A 19,979-nucleotide genomic window follows, 5' to 3' on the forward strand; every position below is an offset into this window, starting at 1 on the left:
TCACATGATGATGTGAACTATGGGTGTTAATCACATGGTGATGTGAACTATTGGTGTTAAATCACATGGTGATGTGAACTAGATTATTGACTCTACTGCAAGTGGGAGATTGAAGGAAATATGCCCTAGAGGCAATAATAAAGTTATTACTTATTTCCTTATATCATGATAAATGTTTATTATTCATGCTAGAATTGTATTAACCGGAAACATGATACATGTGTGAATACATAGACAAACAAAGTGTCACTAGTATGCCTCTACTTGACTAGCTCGTTGATCAAAGATGGTTATGTTTCCTAGCCATAGAAAAAGAGTTGTCATTTGATTAACGGGATCACATCATTAGGAGAATGATGTAATTGACTTGACCCACTCCGTTAGCTTAGCACTTGATCGTTTAGTTTGTTGCTATTTCTTTCTTCATGACTTATACATGTTCCTATGACTATGAGATTATGCAACTCCCGTTTACCGGAGGAACACTTTGTGTGCTACCAAACGTCACAACATAACTGGGTGATTATAAAGGTGCTCTACAGGTGTCTCCAAAGGTACTTGTTGGGTTTTCGTATTTCGAGATTAGGATTTGTCACTCCGATTGTCGGAGAGGTATCTCTGGGCCCACTCAGTAATGCACATCACTACAAGCCTTGCAAGCATTGTAACTAATGAGTTAGTTGCGGGATGATGTATTACGGAACGAGTAAAGAGACTTGCCGGTAACGAGATTGACCTAGGTATTGAGATACCGAGATCGAATCTCGGGCAAGTAACATACCAATGACAAAGGGAACAACGTATGTTGTTATGCGGTTTGACCGATAAAGATCTTCGTAGAATATGTAGGAGCCAATATGAGCATCCAGGTTCCGCTATTGGTTATTGGCCGGAGACGTGTCTCGGTCATGTCTACATAGTTCTCGAACCTGTAGGGTCCGCACGCTTAAAGTTTGGTGAGGATCGGTATTATGAGTTTTTGTGTTTTGATGTATCAAAGGTAGTTCGGAGTCCTAGATGAGATCGGGGACATGGCAAGGAGTCTCGAATGGTCGATACGTAAAGATCGTTATGTTGGACGACTATATTCGGACATCGGAAAGGTTCCGAGTGATTCGGGTATTTTTTGGAGTACCGGAGAGTTACGGGAATTCGCCGGGGAGTAGATGGGCCTTATTGGGCTTTAGGGGAAAGAGAGAGGAGAGGTTGCGCGCCCCCCCAAGGCCTAGTCCGAATTGGACTAGGGGGAGGGGCGGCGCCCCCTCCTTCCTTCTCTTCTCTTTTCCCTTTCCTTCTCTCCTCCTCCTACTACTTGTAAGGTCTCCTAGTTCTACTAGGAAATGGGGAATCCTACTCCCGGTGGGAGTAGGACTCCCCTAGGGCGCGCCATAGAGAGGGTCGGCCGTCTCCCTCCTCCACTCCTTTATATACGGAGAGAGGGGCACCCCTTGGAGGCACAACAATTGATCCCTTGGATCTCTTAGCCGTGTGCGGTGCCCCCCTCCACCATAATCTACCTCGGCCATATCGTAGCGGTGCTTAGGCGAAGCCCTGCATCGGTAGAACATCATCATCGTCACCTCACCGTCGTGCTGATGGAACTCTCTCTCAAATCTTGGGTAGATCGGAGTTCGAGGGACATCATCGAGTTGAACGTGTGCAGAACTCGGAGGTGTCGTACGTTCGATGCTTGATCGGTCGGATCGTGAAGATGTACGACTACATCAACGGCGTTGTGCTAACGCTTCCGCTTTCGGTCTATGAGGGTACGTGGACACACTCTTCCCTCTTGTTGCTATGCATCACCATGATCTTGCATGCGCGTAGGAATTTTTTTGAAATTACTACGTTCCCCAACAGGTGTAACATCCCAAATTTCTAATTTTTGGGAATGTTATAATAAATAAATAGTTTTGATTGTTTGTTTGATTGTTGTGTGATTGATTGACTGAAAGTGAGTGAAATTGAAACTTTTGAAAGTTAAATGAGAAGGAATAAAAGGACTTTCCCAAACTTTCATTTTGCATTTATGATCTCCATGAATTCAAATTATTTTCAAATACAAAACCCTAGAGAGAAGATGACATGACTTCTTCCATTTAAATAAATGAAACGGGTTTTTGAAAATATTTGAATTTCATTTGGAAATTTTTCCAACTCAGAAACTTTATGCAACTCAATGATTTTCACGAGAGAAGATAAAATGACTTCCTCAAATTACATGAAATATGAGTTGGAAGTTTCAAAGAAACCAAATTTAACGCCCCTTTGAAATCATTTTAAATTTGGAGTTATTTTGGTTTTTATTCAAATTATTTTCTCCAAAAATTAAATATATGGAAATTAGGGTAAAATGAATCCCTACATTAGAAAATTGGAGAAAAACGGGTTTGAAATTATTTTGGTTTTTTAAAATGATTTTATTGAATTTTATTAGAGCAGTAGCACTGTTTGATTTATTTGAATTTTTCTAAATTTTATTTAACGCTAGAAAAATGTTCAGGTTGTAGGAAATATTTTTCTGAAAATTTGGATATATTATATGACTAGGTTCTATTTTATTTTAATTCGCTTATTTTATTTTTGTTGTGTTTAAAAAAATTCCCCCGTCGCCGACTAGGCCGGCCCAGCACCCGAGCCAGGCCGCGGCCCAACGGCCCATCCCGCTGGTCCCCGAGCTCCGCTCGGCCTCCCAAGCCAGCACGAGAGCGCCGCCGCCACCGTGACCGCCTCCAACTCCCGTCGCCGCCTCCCTTGCCTCCTCCTCCACGCCTCGGAGTCGCCCCGTCCGCCTATATAAGCATCGCCCCGGATCCCTCTCTCCTCCTCCTCGCAACGCGCCGCTATCGCCTCTCCTCGTCGCTGCCGCACATCGCCGCCAACACCACGCAGTCGTGCCACCGCAGCCGCCGCCCCACCTCGTTGCTCGCCTGCACCGCCGACCCGCGCCTTGTCCCACTGCCGCATGGAGCCGCCGCCACCAAACGTCGCCGGAGCCCGATCCTCCATCGCCACTGATCTGATAACCGCCGCCGCCGGTCTTCACGCCGAAAACCGCCCGAACCAGTAATAAACCGCCCCGGTCCAGTTTATTCTTTTTAGGTTTTCTTCGGTTTTCTTTTTAGCCGGTTTTATTATTTAGTTAGGTTATTTAGCGAGGGTTCGCTTGTTAGCTTCTGGTAGCGAACGATTTCGTTCTGTAGGGTTCTGTAGCGAACGTTCGTTCGATTGGTTTTTTCTTTTTATTTTAGATTTCGGTCAGGGACCCATCCATGAATATTTTATTTATAGATTAGCCCCTGATTTTTCAAACCCTCGCAACTTTTATATCGTGTGTCCAAATCCGACGAAACCAACGCCCACTACTTAGTTATGATCCCCTCTATCCAGTTAAACACCTTAAACATATTTTTGAAAGTCTAAAATTTGATTTCAAACTTCGTTTGATCATAACTCGAGTTTTATAACTCTGATTTAATTGTTTCTTTTTGCAAATTAAAGCTCTTGACCTAAACTTTCTGATAAGGCAAAATTCACATATTTTGGTACTATTAGAAATTATTTTATGTTGCAAGAGTAATTTGCTTGGTTTTGATGTTTTCCAAATTGTCTTCTTCATTCTTCCCCGATCTTTTGAGTGATTGCTTATGTGTGGTTACTAGTGCTTGCTTACGCTAGATTGATCGGAGTGTGACGAGTAGAACTATCAGGAGTTATGACTGCGGATCATCTTCATCAATAGTACAAGGCAAGTTCACACTTTGATCATACTTTTCATTACCCAATCTTTATGCATTGGCTACAATCCTCGAACATTGCATGAGTAGGATCTTAACATGTGGGTTCTGGGAAGTAGATGATGAGGTAGAACCTATTGCCCTTTTATTATCAAACCCTTGGGCGTTACTTCTACGCTATGCTTAATTTTCCATGTTATGCTCGTAGACGTGGATTGGGTTTGAGTGTATCCATGACAGATGTGAGATTGTTAATTAATGGTTAACTTAAGCTGGCTACTTAAACACACATCTGGGTGGATTGGTTGCGGGCACCTTGGGATATACCAGTGATGTCCTTTTTGGTTCGCCACCCAGGCTCAAAGGGATCATAAGATTATTCATGCTAGAAACTTGCGTGTGCAGCCACAAGCTATTATGGGTTCTAGCATAGTTGAATATGTTACATGACCTCTTTTAGTGGTGGGCTAGCAGATGTAGGGGAAAGTAGGTGTAACTATCCACCCAGAGTAAAGAGTTAATGTTTCTGAAAGACTGTGTCTCGGTCATCCGTTTCTAAAACACCATGTAGTGCGAGAAATCCAACGGAGGAGATCGAGTCTTGTGGGGAAAAGTGTGCAAACCTCTGCAGAGTGTACAAACTAATCATGATTAGTCGTGTCCCCAGTTATGGACAACTTGAGTATCTGGTACTTCAATTATTGATTTGATCTCATCACTTTACTTAATTAATTTGTTGGGTTGTTAACTTTTAATTGGGATTGAGTTGGAGGTACCTTCTCAATAATTTTCAACCAACTTGGTAGTTAAATAAAAATATATTCCTTTGATGTAGGGAAAAATTGGCTTTATGAAAAAATTAAACTTAGAGCCTCGACCAGCCAAATATGCATGTAGTAATAGCCATTATTCAGCATTGCTCTACAGTGTGAATTTGCCAGTACGTTCAATGTACTGACCCTTTGTGGCTGCAACGTCTCATGTTGTAGGAATCTTATGACAAGTAAGTGATATGTTAGGGTTATGATTTCTACACTCAACTTTGTCATTGGTGTTGATGGGGCTCCACGACCTTGTTGTTACTTCCGCTATTTGGATTGAGGTAATAGTATTTATGTTACTTTATACATGTGATTTACCTCTGTTATAAATCCTCGAGTACTATGTGTGTCAGCATACCGGTCCAGGCATGACACTTAAGCATAGAGACTTGACCGTCTGAGGTCGGGTTGCTACAAGATGGTATCAGAGCACATGTTGACTGTAGGACGTGACCCCTAGAACTTGGCAAGCCCATAGGAAAGATTTTCTCTACAACTTTATTTTCAAAAAGATCTTTTACCTCTCTTCCTTTCTGAGATTTATGAAATATCCCTTTTAGTTAGACTATACCCCTTTCTCCTTTTGACCACACAAAGATTCAACTGATGAGACCACTCCAAGAAGTAAAAGTTTTTGGACAACTAAGACCATTTCGGAATGAAGAGTATTTTACCGTGCATTATAATAATGGAAACTACAACGGTTGGAGACTCCGAATACTAGGAGAATTTGAAGGCTCTGAAGAATTCCCAGATTTGTATGACCTAGGAATATTACCCTTATGGAACTTGGAAGACTATTGAAGCTGTCAATACCCGAGATCAAGGTGTGTCGGAGAAAGACCGGAACATAGAGCATTAGCACTCAAAGATTTTGTCAAGAAAACCCTAAGGCAGGAGATATCAACTATGGAATGATAGCTCATGGAAATGACAAGAGCAGAAACACGGCTATCCATGATGTTATCACCCACTTATGCTAGTATCACTGTGCTGAGTTAAGCATGCATTTCTTCAGAAGGAATGGATGACAGAAGGGCTAATGGAGCACCTATCAGCAAAACATGAAGTTTTAACCTTAGCTGGTGAATCACCAGGATCTGCATTATTACATCAAGAAGTTTAGGGTGGATCTGCAAGAAGCCATATTTGACAAGGAAGCAGTTCGTGAAGAACATGAGACCGAGAAGCTGAAAGTAGCCAAGCTGGAGGAACAAAACCTCGAGATACCGTAGATTCGTCAGGAACTGAAGGAGAGTAGGACCATGGTTCATGCCAAGGATGTTGAAATCCAGAAGTTTGGAATGCAACTCTTAAAGGACGTCACGAGAGCCTTCACGTCAACAGAGATGATCTGGTAAAAGAACTTGACAAGGACAAGCACGATCGGAAGAAGCCATCGGAGACATGAACAAGGCTTGAAGAGTATGACAACTTTGAAGATTTATTAACCTTTAGAAGACCAAACCCCTGTTATATACCCACGTTAGAGGCGACGTTTGTGAGCTACCATTTGTTTGATGTTTTTCCGCCAGCCACAAAATAAAATATGTCTCTTCAAAACTATTGTTTGTATTGTGTGTATCCCTCTCTATCTCTCTTATCTCACCCCGAAACCCTGGACCCAATAGAGGATGAATGGAGATGAACTCATATTTCCGGGAATGATAAGTCAATTGGAGATCGACCGATGGATTCATAACATGGAGGATCATATGGAGAATAACCCTATAGTCGGAAAGGATATGACCCAGCATGCTCTTCAGTGCTTTGAAAGAGGTGATGCTACTTGATGGAGGATGTACCAAACCATTAATGGATGTCAAGGAGTAACCACTTGGAAAGAATTTAAGCTGACTTTGCAAAAGTCTTGGCTTGTGTCCCAGAAGTTGAAGCCTTATGGAAAGGATGTGAAGAAACCTTGTGTATGCAAGCTTTGTGGAGAAATAGGACACAACCATAAAGGACACAAGGATGAATGCCCTAATTGTGAAGGAAGACACCCAGATGAAGAATGCCCAACTAGGAAGATTACTTGTTTCTTGTGTGAAGGGACTACCCACTACCCTGCTCAGTGTCACATTTACCCCATGGTACAAAGAACCATCCAGCAGAAGAAAGAAAAATGAAAGGATCCCTTGATACGACTCCAACGTATCTATAATTTTTGATTGTTCCATGCTATTATATATTCTATTTTGGTGTTTAATGGGCTTTATTATACACTTTTATATTATTTTTGGGACTAACCTATTAACCCAAGGCCTAGTGCAAATTGATGTTTTTTTGCCTATTTCAGTGTTTCGCAGAAAAGGAATATCAAATGGAGTCCAAACGGAATGAAACCTTTGGGAGCGTGATTTTTGGAACAAACGCGATCCAGATGACTTGGACTGGACGTCAAGAAACAACCAAGGAGGCCACGAGTCAGGGAGGCGCGCCTGCTTCCCCTGGGCGCACCCCCCACCATCGTGGGCCCCTCGTGGCTCTCCTGACCGACTTCCTTCGCCTATATATACTCATATACCCTGAAAATATCCAGGAGCACCACAAAACCCTATTTCTACCTCCGCAACCTTCTGTACCCATGAGATCCCATCTTGGGGGTTTTTTCGGCGCTCCGCCGGAGGGGGCATCGATCACGGAGGGCTTCTACATCAACACCATAGCCTCTCCGATGATGTGTGAGTAGTTTACCTCAGACCTTCGGGTCCATAGTTATTAGCTAGATGGATTCTTCTCTCTCTTTGGATCTCAATACAAAGTTCTCCCCGATCTTCTTGGAGAACTATTCGATGTAACTCTTTTTGCGGTGTGTTTGTCGAGATCCGATGAATTGTGGGTTTATGATCAAGATTATCTATGAACAATATTTGAATCTCCTCTGAATTATTTTATGTATGATTTGTTATCTTTGCAAATCTCTTCAAATTATCAGTTTGGTTTGCCCTACTAGATTGATCTTTCTTGCAATGGGAGAAGTGCTTAGCTTTGGGTTCAATCTTGCGTTGCTCGATCCCTGTGACAGAAAGGGAAACGACGTGTATTGTATTGTTGCCATCGAGGATAAAAAGATGGGGTTTATATCATATTGCTTGAGTTTATCCCTCTACATCATGCCATCTTACCTAATGTGTTACTCTGTTCTTATGAACTTAATACTCTAGATGCATGCTGGATAGCGGTCGATGTGTGGAGTAATAGTAGTAGATGCGGGCAGGAGTCAGTCTACTTGTCACGGACGTGATGCCTATATACATGATCATGCCTAGATATTCTCATAATTATTCTCTTTTCTATCAATTGCTCGACAGTAATTTGTTCACCCACCGTAATACTTATGCTATCTTGAGAGAAGCTACTAGTGAAACCTATGGCCCCCGGGTCTATTCTCCATTATATTAATCTCCTGTCAACAAGTTATTTCTGGCACCGTTTATTTTGCAATCTTTACTTTTAATCTTTATCATAAAAATACCAAAAATATTATCTTATCATATCTATCAGATCTCACTTTTGCAAGTGGCCGTGAAGGGATTGACAACCCCTTTATCGCATTGGTTGCAAGGTTCTTATTTGTTTGTGTAGGTACGAGGGACTTGTGTGTGGCCTCCTACTGGATTGATACCTTGATTCTCAAAAACTGAGGGAAATACTTACGCTACTTTGCTGCATCACCCTTTCCTCTTCAAGGGAAAAACCAGCACATGCTCAAGAGGTAGCAAGAAGGATTTCTGGCGCCGTTGCCGGGGAGTCTACGCACAAGTCAAGATATACCAAGTACCCATCACAAACTCTTATCCCTCGCATTACATTATTTGCCATTTGCCTCTCGTTTTCCTCTGCCCCACTTCACCTTTGCCTTTTCTTCGCCTTCTTCCCCTATGTATCTTTGTTTGTGTTTCCATGTGCCTTCTATTTGCTTGCATCTTTGCTTGCTAAAAATCTATTGATATGGATCCACTTAAAGTGTTCTACTTGGATCATCTTCGATCCTTATGCGCTCGTGCTGAAACCCCAACTAGCCTAGTTGATGGGAAATCTTTAGATGAGCATGCTCATTTTGTGAACCACCGTTTGTCTGAAAAAGGGAGACTCTTATGGGATCAAATAAACAGATTGTTGTCTTATGCTTGGAATCTTTGTGAAATTTGTGATTTTACTTGTTGCTCTAAGAACCCTAAAAAACACCTTCCCTACCTATGTGAGTTTAATGATAATGCAATCTTATCTTCTTATGCAAAGGGTGTTTATAGTTACTACGATATCGAACAAATTGAAGAATTTGTTGCTTTTAAGGGTGCTTATGAAGTTGCTTCTTTGATTGGAAAGTATGATATTACTCTCTACGAATCGGAAAATTTTGACATACTTAAATATTGCTATGAAAACTATGCTCATAATGTCTATGTCAAAGAATTTATTGAAAGAATGACTGTTTCTTTGGAAGAAAATAATGATATGCATGAATCTGTAGATAATTATGATTCCGATGATTTCATTGAAATATACCTTGATGAACACGATGCTTGCTATTCTTGTGGCCATGATGCCAATATTTATGAAGATGAATTTGCTATAGTTCATTATGTTAAACATGAGATCGTTGCTATTGCACCCATACTTGATAGTTCCTTCGATGAAAAGCATGATTGCAATGATGTCATTATAAATTATATTAATGCCAATTGTGCTAATAATATGCAAAACCCTAAGCTTTGGGATGCTAGTTTTGCTATGTCCTCTACTTGTTGCAATGATCATGATTGGGGTGATTCTTCTTTTGATCTTGAAAATTTATTTAAGCCCCATGATGAATATGAGATTGATAATAGTGTTTGCAATATTATTGAAAGTGGTTTGGAAGAGTGTCAACCTTAGACCCCACATACTTGCAGAATGTTCAATCTTATGAAATTTTTGATAAAAGTGGGTTTGGAGAGGTCATGACTTTAGTTAATTTTAATCCCACTATTTTGGAAGAGTGTCAACTTTGCATGCATGTGGATCATGTTGAAAATATTTTATGTGATAGCTATTTTGTTGAATTTGCTTTCGATCCCACATGTAATTATTATGAGAGAGGAAAATATGATTGTAGAAATTTTCATGTTACTAAATTACATCTCGTTATGTTGAGATTGCTATTGTTTCTTTTCGCTTCCTTGCATATGCTAGTTTTTGCTTGCTATGATAATTTGTTTGCCTTTAAGATGCCTATGCATAGGAAGTATGTTAGACTTAGATGTGTTTTTGACGTGTTCCATGATGCTCTCTTTGTGCTTCAATTCTTGTCTTTCATCTGAGCATCATTGAAATTATCTATGCCTAGCTAGGGGCGTTAAACGATGGCGCTTGTTGGGAGGCAACCCAATTTTATTTTTATTTCTTGCTTTTTGATTCTGTTTAGTAATAAATAATTCATCTAGCCTCTGTTTATATGTGGTTTTATGCTTTTAATTAGTGTTTGTGCCAAGTAGAACCTTTGGGAAGACTTGGGAAAAGTCTTTGCGATCTTGCTGAAAAAAACAGAAACTTTAGCGCTCATGAGATTTGCTGCCATTTTTTACTGGAGAGTGAGATTAGGTCGATTATTTTTGCAGATGATTAATAGATAAATTCCTCACATCCAGAAATTTATTTTAGAATTTTTGGAGTTCCAGAAGTTGCGTTTGATACAGATTACTACAGACTGTTCTGTTTTTGACAGATTCTGTTTTTCGTGTGTTGTTTGCTTATTTTGATGAATCTATGGCTAGTAATGGAGTTTATGAACCATAGAAAAGTTGGAATACAGTAGGTTAACAAAAATATAAATAAAGAATGAGTTAATTACAGTACCTTGAAGTGGTGTTTTGTTTTCTTTCGCTAACGGAGCTCACGAGATTTTCTGTTAAGTTTTGTGTTCTGAAGTTTTCAAGTTTTGGGTAAAGATTTGATGGATTATGGAACAAGGAGTGGAAAGAGCCTAAGATTGGGGATGCCCAAGGCACCCCAAGGTAAAATCCAAGGACAACCAAAAGCCTAAGCTTGGGGATGCCCCTGAAGGCATCCCCTCTTTCGTCTTCGTCCATCGGTAACTTTACTTGGAGCTATATTTTTATTCACCACATGATATGTGTTTTGCTTGGAGCGTCTTGTATGCTTTGAGTCTTCGTTTTTTAGTTTACCAGAATTATCCTTGTTGTACACACCTTTTGAGAGAGGCACACATGAATCAGAATTCATTAGAATACTCTATGTGCTTCACTTATATCTTTTGAGTTAGATAATTTTGCTCTAGTGCTTCGCTTATATATTTTCGAGCATGGCGGTGGTTCTATTTACTAGAAATAATTGATCTCTCATGCTTCACTTATATTATTTTGGGATTCCTTTAGAATAGCATGGTAATTTGCTTTGGTTATAAAATTAGTCCTAATATGATAGGCATCCAAGATAAAAACCTTAAAGTGCATTAAATACTAAGAGAAGTTTGATACTTGATAGTTGTTTTGAGATATAAAGGTGGTAATATTAGAGGTGTGCTAGTTGAGTAATTGTGAAATTGAGAAATACTTGTGTTGAAGTTTGCAAGTCTCGTAGCATGTATGTATGGTAAATGTTGTGTGACAAATTTGAAGCATGAGATGTTCTTTGATTGCTTTCCTTATGAGTGGCGGTCGGGGACGAGCGATGGTCTTTTCCTACCACTTTGTCCCCCTAGGAGCATGCGCGTAGTGCTTGGTTTTGATGACTTGTAGATTTTTTCAATAAGTATGTGAGTTCCTTATGACTAATATTGAGTCCATGGATTATACGCACTCTCACCCTTCCATCATTGCTAGCCTCTTCGGTACCGTGCATTGCCCTTTCTCACCTTGAGAGTTGGTGCAAACTTCGCCGGTGCATCCAAACCCCGTGATATGATACGCTCTATCACACATAAGCGTCCTTATATCTTCCTCAAAACAGCCACCATACCTACCTATTATGGCATTTCCATAGCCATTCCGAGATATATTGACATGCAACTTTCCACCGTTCCGTATATTATGACACGCATCATCATTGTCATTTTGCCTTGCATGATCATGTAGTTGACATCATATTTGTGGCAAAGCCACCATGCTTAATTTTTCATACATGTCACTCTTGATTCATTGCATATCTCGGTACACCGTCGGAGGCATTCACATAGAGTCATATTTTATTCCAAGTATCGAGTTGTAATTCTTGAGTTGTAAGTAAATAAAAGTGTGATGATCATCATTAGAGCATTGTCCCATGTGAGGAAAGGATGATGGAGACTATGATTCCCCCACAAGTCGGGATGAGACTCCGGACGAAAAAAGAGAAAAAAAAGAGGCAAAAAGAAGAAGAAGAAAAAAGAGAAGGCCCAAATAAAAAAATGAGAGAAAAAGAGAGAAGGGACAATGTTACTATCCTTTTTCCACACTTGTGCTTCAAAGTAGCACCATGATCTTCATGATAGAGAGTCTCTTATTTTGTCACCTTCATATACTAGTGGGAATTTTTCATTATAGAACTTGGCTTGTATATTCCAATGATGGGCTTCCTCAAATGCCCTAGGTCTTCGTGAGCATGCAAGTTGGATGCACACCCACTTAGTTTCTTTGATGTGCTTTCATATATTTATAGCTCTAGTGCATCCGTTGCATGGCAATCCCTACTCCTTGCATTGACATCAATCGGTGGGCATCTCCATAGCCCATTGATTAGCCGCGTCAATGTGAGACTTTCTCCTTTTTTGTCTTCTCGCACAACCTCAATCATTATATTCTATTCCACCCATAGTGCTATGTCCATGGCTCGCGCTCATATATTGCGTAAAAGTTGAAAGAGTTTGAAAAGGCTAAGTATGAAACAATTGCTTGGCTTGTCATCGGGGTTGTGCATGATGAGAGCATTTTGTGTGACGAAAATGAAGCATGGCCAAACTACTCCCTCCATTCCTAAATATTTGTCTTTTTAGAGGTTTTAAATGGTGACTACATATGGAGCAAAATGAGTGAATCTACACTCTAAAATATGTCTATATACATCTGTATGTGGTGATCATTTGAAATCTCTAGAAAGACAAATATTTAGGAACGGAGGGAGTATATGATTTTGTAGGGATAAGCTTTCTTTGGCTATGTTATTTTGATAAGACATAATTGCTTGGTTAGCATGCTTGGAGTATTATTATTTTTATGTCAACATTAAACTTTTATCTTGAATCTTTCGGATCTGAACATTCATGCCACAATAAAGAAAATTACATTTAAGAATATGCTAGAAAACATTCCACATCAAAAAATTCTATTTTTTATCATTTACCTACTCGAGGACAAGCAGGAATTAAGCTTGGGGATGCTTGATACGTCTCCAACGTATCTATAATTTTTGGTTGTTCCATGCTATTATATATTCTGTTTTGGATGTTTAATTGGCTTTATTATACACTTTTATATTATTTTTCGGACTAACCTATTAACCCAAGGCCTAGTGCAAATTGCTGTTTTTTTCTGTTTTAGTGTTTCGCAGAAAAGGAATATCAAACGGAGTCCAAACGGAATGAAACCTTTGGGAGCGTGATTTTTGAAACAAACGTGATCCAGAGGACTTGGAGTTGACGTCAAGAAACAACCGAGGAGGCCACGAGGCAGGGAGGCGCGCCCCCCACCCTCGTGGGCCCCTCGTGGCTCTCCTGACCGACTTCCTTCACATATATATACTCATATACCGTGAAAACATCCAGGAGCACCACGAACCCTATTTCCACTACCGCAACCTTCTATACCCGTGAGATCCCATCTTGGGGCCTTTTCCGGCGCTCTGCCGGAGGGGGCCTCGATCACGGAGGGCTTCTACATCAACACCATAGCCTCTCCAATGATGTATGAGTAGTTTACCTCAGACCTTCGGGTCCATAATTATTAGCTAGATGGCTTCTTCTCTCTCTTTGGATCTCAATGCAAAGTTCTCCTCAATCTTCTTGGAGATCTATTCAGTGTAACTCTTTTTGCGGTGTGTTTGTCGAGATCCGATGAATTGTGGGTTTATGATCAAGATTATCTATGAACAATATTTGAATCTCCTTTGAATTCTTTTATGTATGATTTGTTATATTTGTAGGTCTCTTTGAATTATCAATTTGGTTTGGCCTACTAGATTGATCTTTCTTGCAATGGGAGAAGTGCTTAGCTTTGGGTTCAATCTTGCGTTGCTCGATCCTAGTGACAGAAAGGGAAACGACATGTATTGTATTGTTTCCATCGAGGATAAAAAGATGGGGTTTATATCATATTGCTTGATTTTATCCCTCTACATCATGTCATCTTACCTAATGCGTTACTCTGTTCTTATGAACTTAATACTCTAGATGCATGCTGGATAGCGGTCGATGTGTGGAGTAATAGTAGTAGATGCAGGCAGGAGTCGGTCTACTTTTCACGGACGTGATGCCTATATACATGATCATGCCTAGGTATTCTCATAATTATTCGCTGTTCTATCAATTGCTCCACAATAATTTGTTCACCCACCGTAATACTTATGCTATCTTGAGAGAAGCCACTAGTGAAACCTATGGCCCCGGGTCTATTCTCCATTATATTAATCTCCCGTCAACAAGTTATTTCTGGCACCGTTTATTTTGCAATCTTTACTTTTAATCTTTATCATAAAAATACCAAAAATATTATCTTATCATCTCTATCAGATCTCACTTTTGCAAGTGGTCATGAAGGGATTGACAGCCCCTTTATCGTGTGGGTTGCAAGGTTCTTGTTTGTTTGTGTAGGTACGAGGGACTTGCGTGTGGCCTCCTACTGGATTGATACCTTGGTTCTCAAAAACAGAGGGAAATACTTACGCTACTTTGCTGCATCACCCTTTCCTCTTCAAGGGAAAAACCAACGCATGCTCAAGAGGTAGCAGCCCTCATGGAAATTTTAGGAGAACCTGTGATGAAGAAAGAGGTGGAAGACACACCCAAAGCAGACCCAATTAAACCCTACACCAAGTTGTGCTATTCCTGTGGAGAAGAAGGACACATCTCCCAGAATTGTCTGAATGGAGATCTAGTAGAATTCCCGACAGAGAAAGTAGAGTATGACCCATAGGAAATATAAGCCCTGATTGGCACGGAAAAGTCCAAGAAGAGAAATATATTGGATTCCAGGAAGGGCCTGAGTCATATCGCCCGTTTCATGTGCAAAGATTTGGGGCACTACTTCAGCATTTGCCCAAAAAGGAAATCTCCAGACTTTTCAGAAGTAATATGTTTTCGTTGTAATGAAGCAGGGCACTTTGCCAGAGATTGTCCCAAGGAGAAGGAGACTAGTGATAATTAGTTGTGTTTGTGAATAGTAGTAGTAGTGAGAGCATTTTCCTTTATATTGAGGCTATGAGTTAAGGCATGTAATGGAAATGCAAGAGATTGTAGTCATTGGAGAATCAATAAAGTTAGCTTTGTTGGTACCGATTTGGATTTTATGAGCAGTGACTCTATGAAGGAAGATTTTGACCATTTTCGAGGATATAAGAAATATGGTATATGGATGAATTTGTGTATTTTAAGGGTGGTAGTACCCTGCGAGGGATTTGACCCCTGGAAAAGGATAAGGATATTCCATGAAGTGGACTTTGGACAAAGTAAGTACGAGTTTTAATCTCGATATGTGGGATACCCCAAGAATATGAAGGGATGAAGTACTATCAGATGTAAAGGAGGTAGAAGGTTGGTAATATGGAACAATTGTAACTCCATGATGAGTTCGAGTAATCACGTCTTAGTTTGGTACCAATAGAAGGAAGAGAGACAATACAATTGGATGGGTTTAAGAATGCTAGGAAGCTGGATGTTGGAATAATGATCAGTTGCCCCGATGATGAGTTCAAGGTTTATAAGTGATGAGATGGGCCATAACCCACAGGCCCCAGGACCTGCCAAGAAGCAAGCACACTCCTGCTGAAAGAAAAACCCTCAAAGAGATTATGACCTTACCCACCGACGATTTTATAGGAGTAACGCAAAAACCTGAGAGTTGTGAAGAAACGATAGATTGTTTGCCTGGCTTGCAGAATCAATGGATTATCCGAACTTGGTTCGTTGACAAGAGAAAATCAGCAATACTTGTGAGGATGACCGAGTGTTACAATGTGAAATTCTCTAAACCGTATACAAGGTAATGATTTGGGTGCGGGATGGATTGATCACCATACCGACTTACTCTTATTATTCGCCTTGCTATATGGGATGGTAAATCTGAGTGACTTACCCATAGTAGAGAGACGACGATATCAAAACCTTGTTTGAAGCTTAGAATGGTATAAGTATTTTCCCTGGTACAAGGCAGCTGTTGCCAATCATAGGTCATACGGTGAGAATGAAGCCCAGACCCATTTCCTGCAGGAGAAACCATAAATTGATGACCACCATGAGATATCAATAGTTGTTTAGTATTGGCACCAGACCTGTCAGCTAAGAAGACCCAGTCTCAGAAGAACACTACCAAGACGAAAAGGACACAAGGATCGAGGAAATCTATGCCCCTACCGGAAGAGCCCAGAGAAGGGATTTTCCCGAGAATCTGAGAAGACTGACACTGTCAAGAATAAGGATGGAGTATATGAGTTTTAATGGAACCGTAACAACGCTTCTAAGGATGGTAGCACCCGAGACCCCTGGAGATGATCAATGAACCTAACCTATTTCTTTCTAACCTCTCCGAATCACGAGGACGAGATTCATTTTAAGGGTGGTAGGTTTGTAACATCCCAAAATTCTAAATTTTGGGAATGTTATAATAAATAAATAGTTTTGATTGTTTGTTTGATTGTTGTGTGATTGATTGACTGAAAGTGAGTGAAATCGAAACTTTTGAAAGTTAAATGAGAAGGAATAAAAGGACTTTTCCAAACTTTCATTTTGCATTTATGATCTCCATGAATTCAAATTATTTTCAAATACAAAACCCTAGAGAGAAGATGACATGACTTCTTCCATTTAAATAAATGAAAAGGTTTTTTGAAAATATTTGAATTTCATTTGGAAATATTTCCAACTCAGAAACTTTATGCAACTCAATGTTTTTCACGAGAGAAGATAAAATGACTTCTTCAAATTACATGAAATATGAGTTGGAAGTTTCAAACAAACCAAATTTAACGCCCCATTGAAATCATTTTCAATTTGGAGTTATTTTGGTTTTTATTCCAATTATTTTTCTCCAAAAATAAAATATATGGAAATTAGGGTAAAATGATTCCCTACATTAGAAAATTGGAGAAAAATGGGTTTGAAATTATTTTGGTTTTTTAAATGATTTTATTGAATTTTATTAGAGCAGTAGCACTGTTTGATTTATTTGAATTTTTGTATATTTTATTTGACGCTAGAAAAATGTCCAGGTTGTAGGAAATCTTTTTCTGTAAATTTGGATATATTATATGCCTAGGTTCTATTTTATTTTATTTCGCTTTATTTTATTTTCGTTGTGTTTAAAAAACTCCCCCGTCGCCGACTAGGCCGGCCCAGCGCTAAAGCCAGGTCGCAGCCCAACGGCCCATCCTGCTCGTCCCCGAGCTCCGCTCGGTCTCCCGAGCCAGCACGAGAGCGCCGCTGCCGCCGTGACCGCCTCCAACTCCCGTCGCCGCCTCCCTTGCCTCCTCCACGCCTCAAAGCCGCCCCATCCGCCTATATAAGCGCTGCCCCGGATCCCTCTCTCCTCCTCCTCGCAACGCGCCGCCATCACCTGTCCTCGCCACTGCCGCACATTGCCGCCTACGCCATGCAGCCACGCCACTGCAGCCACCGCCCCACCTCGCCGCTCGTCTGCGTCGCCGACCCGCGCCTTGTCCCGCCGCCGCGTGGAGCCGCCGCCGCCAAACGTTGTCGGAGCCCGATCCGCCGTCGCCACCGATCTACTAACCGCCGCTGCCGGTCTTCACGCCGAAAACCGCCCGAACCGGTAATAAACTGCCCCGGTCCGGTTTATTCTTTTTAGGTTTTCTTCGGTTTTCTTTTTAGCCGGTTTTATTATTTAGTTAGGTTATTTAGCGAGCGTTCGCTCGTTAGCTTCTGGTAGCGAACGATTTCGTTCAGTAGGGTTCTGTAGCGAATGTTCGTTCGATAGGATTTTTCTTTTTATTTTAGATTTCGGCCAGGGACCCATCTGTGAATATTTTATTTACAGATTAGTCCCTAATTTTTCAAACCCTCACAACTTTTACATCGTTTGTCCTAATCCGACGAAACCAACGCCCACTTCTTCGTTATGATCCCCTCTATCCATTTAAACAACTTAAACATATTTTTGAAAGTTTAAAATTTGATTTCAAACATATTTAATTTCAAACTTTGTTTGATCATAACTTGAGTTTTATAACTCCGATTTAATTGATTATTTTTGCAAATTAAAGCTCTTGACCTAAACTTTATGATAAGTCCAAATTCACATAATTTTGGTACTGTTAGAAATTGTATTATGTTGCAATAGTAATTTGCTTGGTTTTGATGTTTTTCGAATTGTCTTCTTCGTTCTCCCCCGATCTTTTGAGTGATTGCTTATGTGTGGTTACTATTGCTTGCTTACACTAGATTGATCGGAGTGTGACGAGTAGAATTATCAGGAGTTATGAGTGTGAATCATCTTCATCAACAGTACAAGGCAAGTTCGCACTTCGATCATACTTTTCATTACCCAGTTTTTATGCATTAGCTACAATCCTCAAACATTGCATGAGTAGGATCTTAACATGTGGGTTATGGGAAGTAGATGATGAGGTAGAACCTATTGCCCTTTTATTATCAAACCCTTGGGAGTTACTTCCACGATATGCTTAATTTGCCGTGCTATGCTCGTAGACGTGGATTGGGTTTCAGTGTATCCATGACACATGTGAGATTGTTAATTAATGGTTAACTTAAGGTGGCTACTTAAACACACATCTGGGTGGATTGGTTGCGGGCACCAGGGGATATACCAGTGTTGTCTTTTTGGTTCGCCACCCAGGCTCAAAGGGATCATAATATTATTCACGCTAGAAACTTCCGTGTGCAGCCACAAGCTATTATTGGCTCTAGCACAGTTGAGTATGTTACATGACCTCTTTCAGTGGTGAGCCAGCATATGTAGGAGAAAGTAGGTGTAACTGTCCACCCAGAGTAAAGAGTTAATTTTTCTGAAAGAATGTGTCTTGGTCATCCGTTTCTCAAACACCATGTAGTGCGAAGAATCCAACGGAGGAGATCGAGTCTTGTGGGGAAAAGTGCGCAAACCTCTGCAGAGTGTACAAACTAATCGTGATTAGTCGTGTCCTCGGTTCTGGACAACTTGAGTATCTGGTACTTGAATTATTGATTTGATCTCATCACTTTACTTAATTAATTTGTTGGGTTGTTAACTTTTAATTGGGATTGAGTTGGAGGAACCTTCTCAATAATTTTCAACCAACTTGGTAGTTAAATAAAAATATATTCCTTTGATGTAGGGGAAAATTGGCTTTATGCAAAAATGAAACTTAGAGCCTCCACCAGCCAAATATGCATGTAGTAATAGCCATTATTCAGCATTGCTCTACAGTGTGAATTTGCCAGTACGTTCAATGTACTGACCCTTTGTGGCTGCAACGTCTCATGTTGCGGGAATCTTACAACGAATAAGTGATACGTTAGGGTTACAATTTCTACACTCAACTTTGTCGTTGATGTTGATGGGAATCCACGACCTTGTTGTTACTTCCGCTATTTGGATTGAGGTAATAGTATTTACGTTACTTTATACATGTGATTTACCTCTGTTATATATCCTCGAGTACTGTGTGTGTGTCAGCATACCGATCCAGGGATGACACTTATGCATAGAGACTTGAGCGTCTGAGGTCGGGTCGCTACAGTGGGGCATACAATGGAACCCACTTATCCTCACAGTTTTTTTAGCAAAACTTATCCTGGTAGTTTCGTCCGACCGACATGTGGGCCAAAGAAGGGGATGATGACCCACAAGTGTGGGGGATCTATCATAGCGTTTTTGATAAGTAAGAGTGTCGAACCCAACGAGGAGCAGAAGGAAATGATAAGCAGTTTTCAGCAAGGTATTCTTTGCAAGCACTGAAATTGTCGGTAACAGATAGTTTTGTGATAAGGTAATTTGTAACGGGTAACAAGTAATAAAAGTAAATAAGGTGCAGCAAGATGGCCCAATCCTTTTTGTAGCAAAGGACAAGCCTGGACAAACTCTTATATAAAGGAAAGAGCTCCCGAGGACACATGAGAATTATCGTCAAGCTAGTTTTCATCACGCTCATATGATTTGCGTTCGGTACTTTGATAATTTGATATGTGGGTGGACCTGTGCTTGGGTACTGTCCTTCCTTGGACAAGCATCCCACTTATGATTGACCCCCATTGCAAGCATCCGCAACTACAACA

This window comes from Triticum dicoccoides, chromosome 1A (genome assembly GCF_002162155.2).
Source record: "Triticum dicoccoides isolate Atlit2015 ecotype Zavitan chromosome 1A, WEW_v2.0, whole genome shotgun sequence".
Lineage (NCBI taxonomy): Eukaryota > Viridiplantae > Streptophyta > Magnoliopsida > Poales > Poaceae > Triticum > Triticum dicoccoides.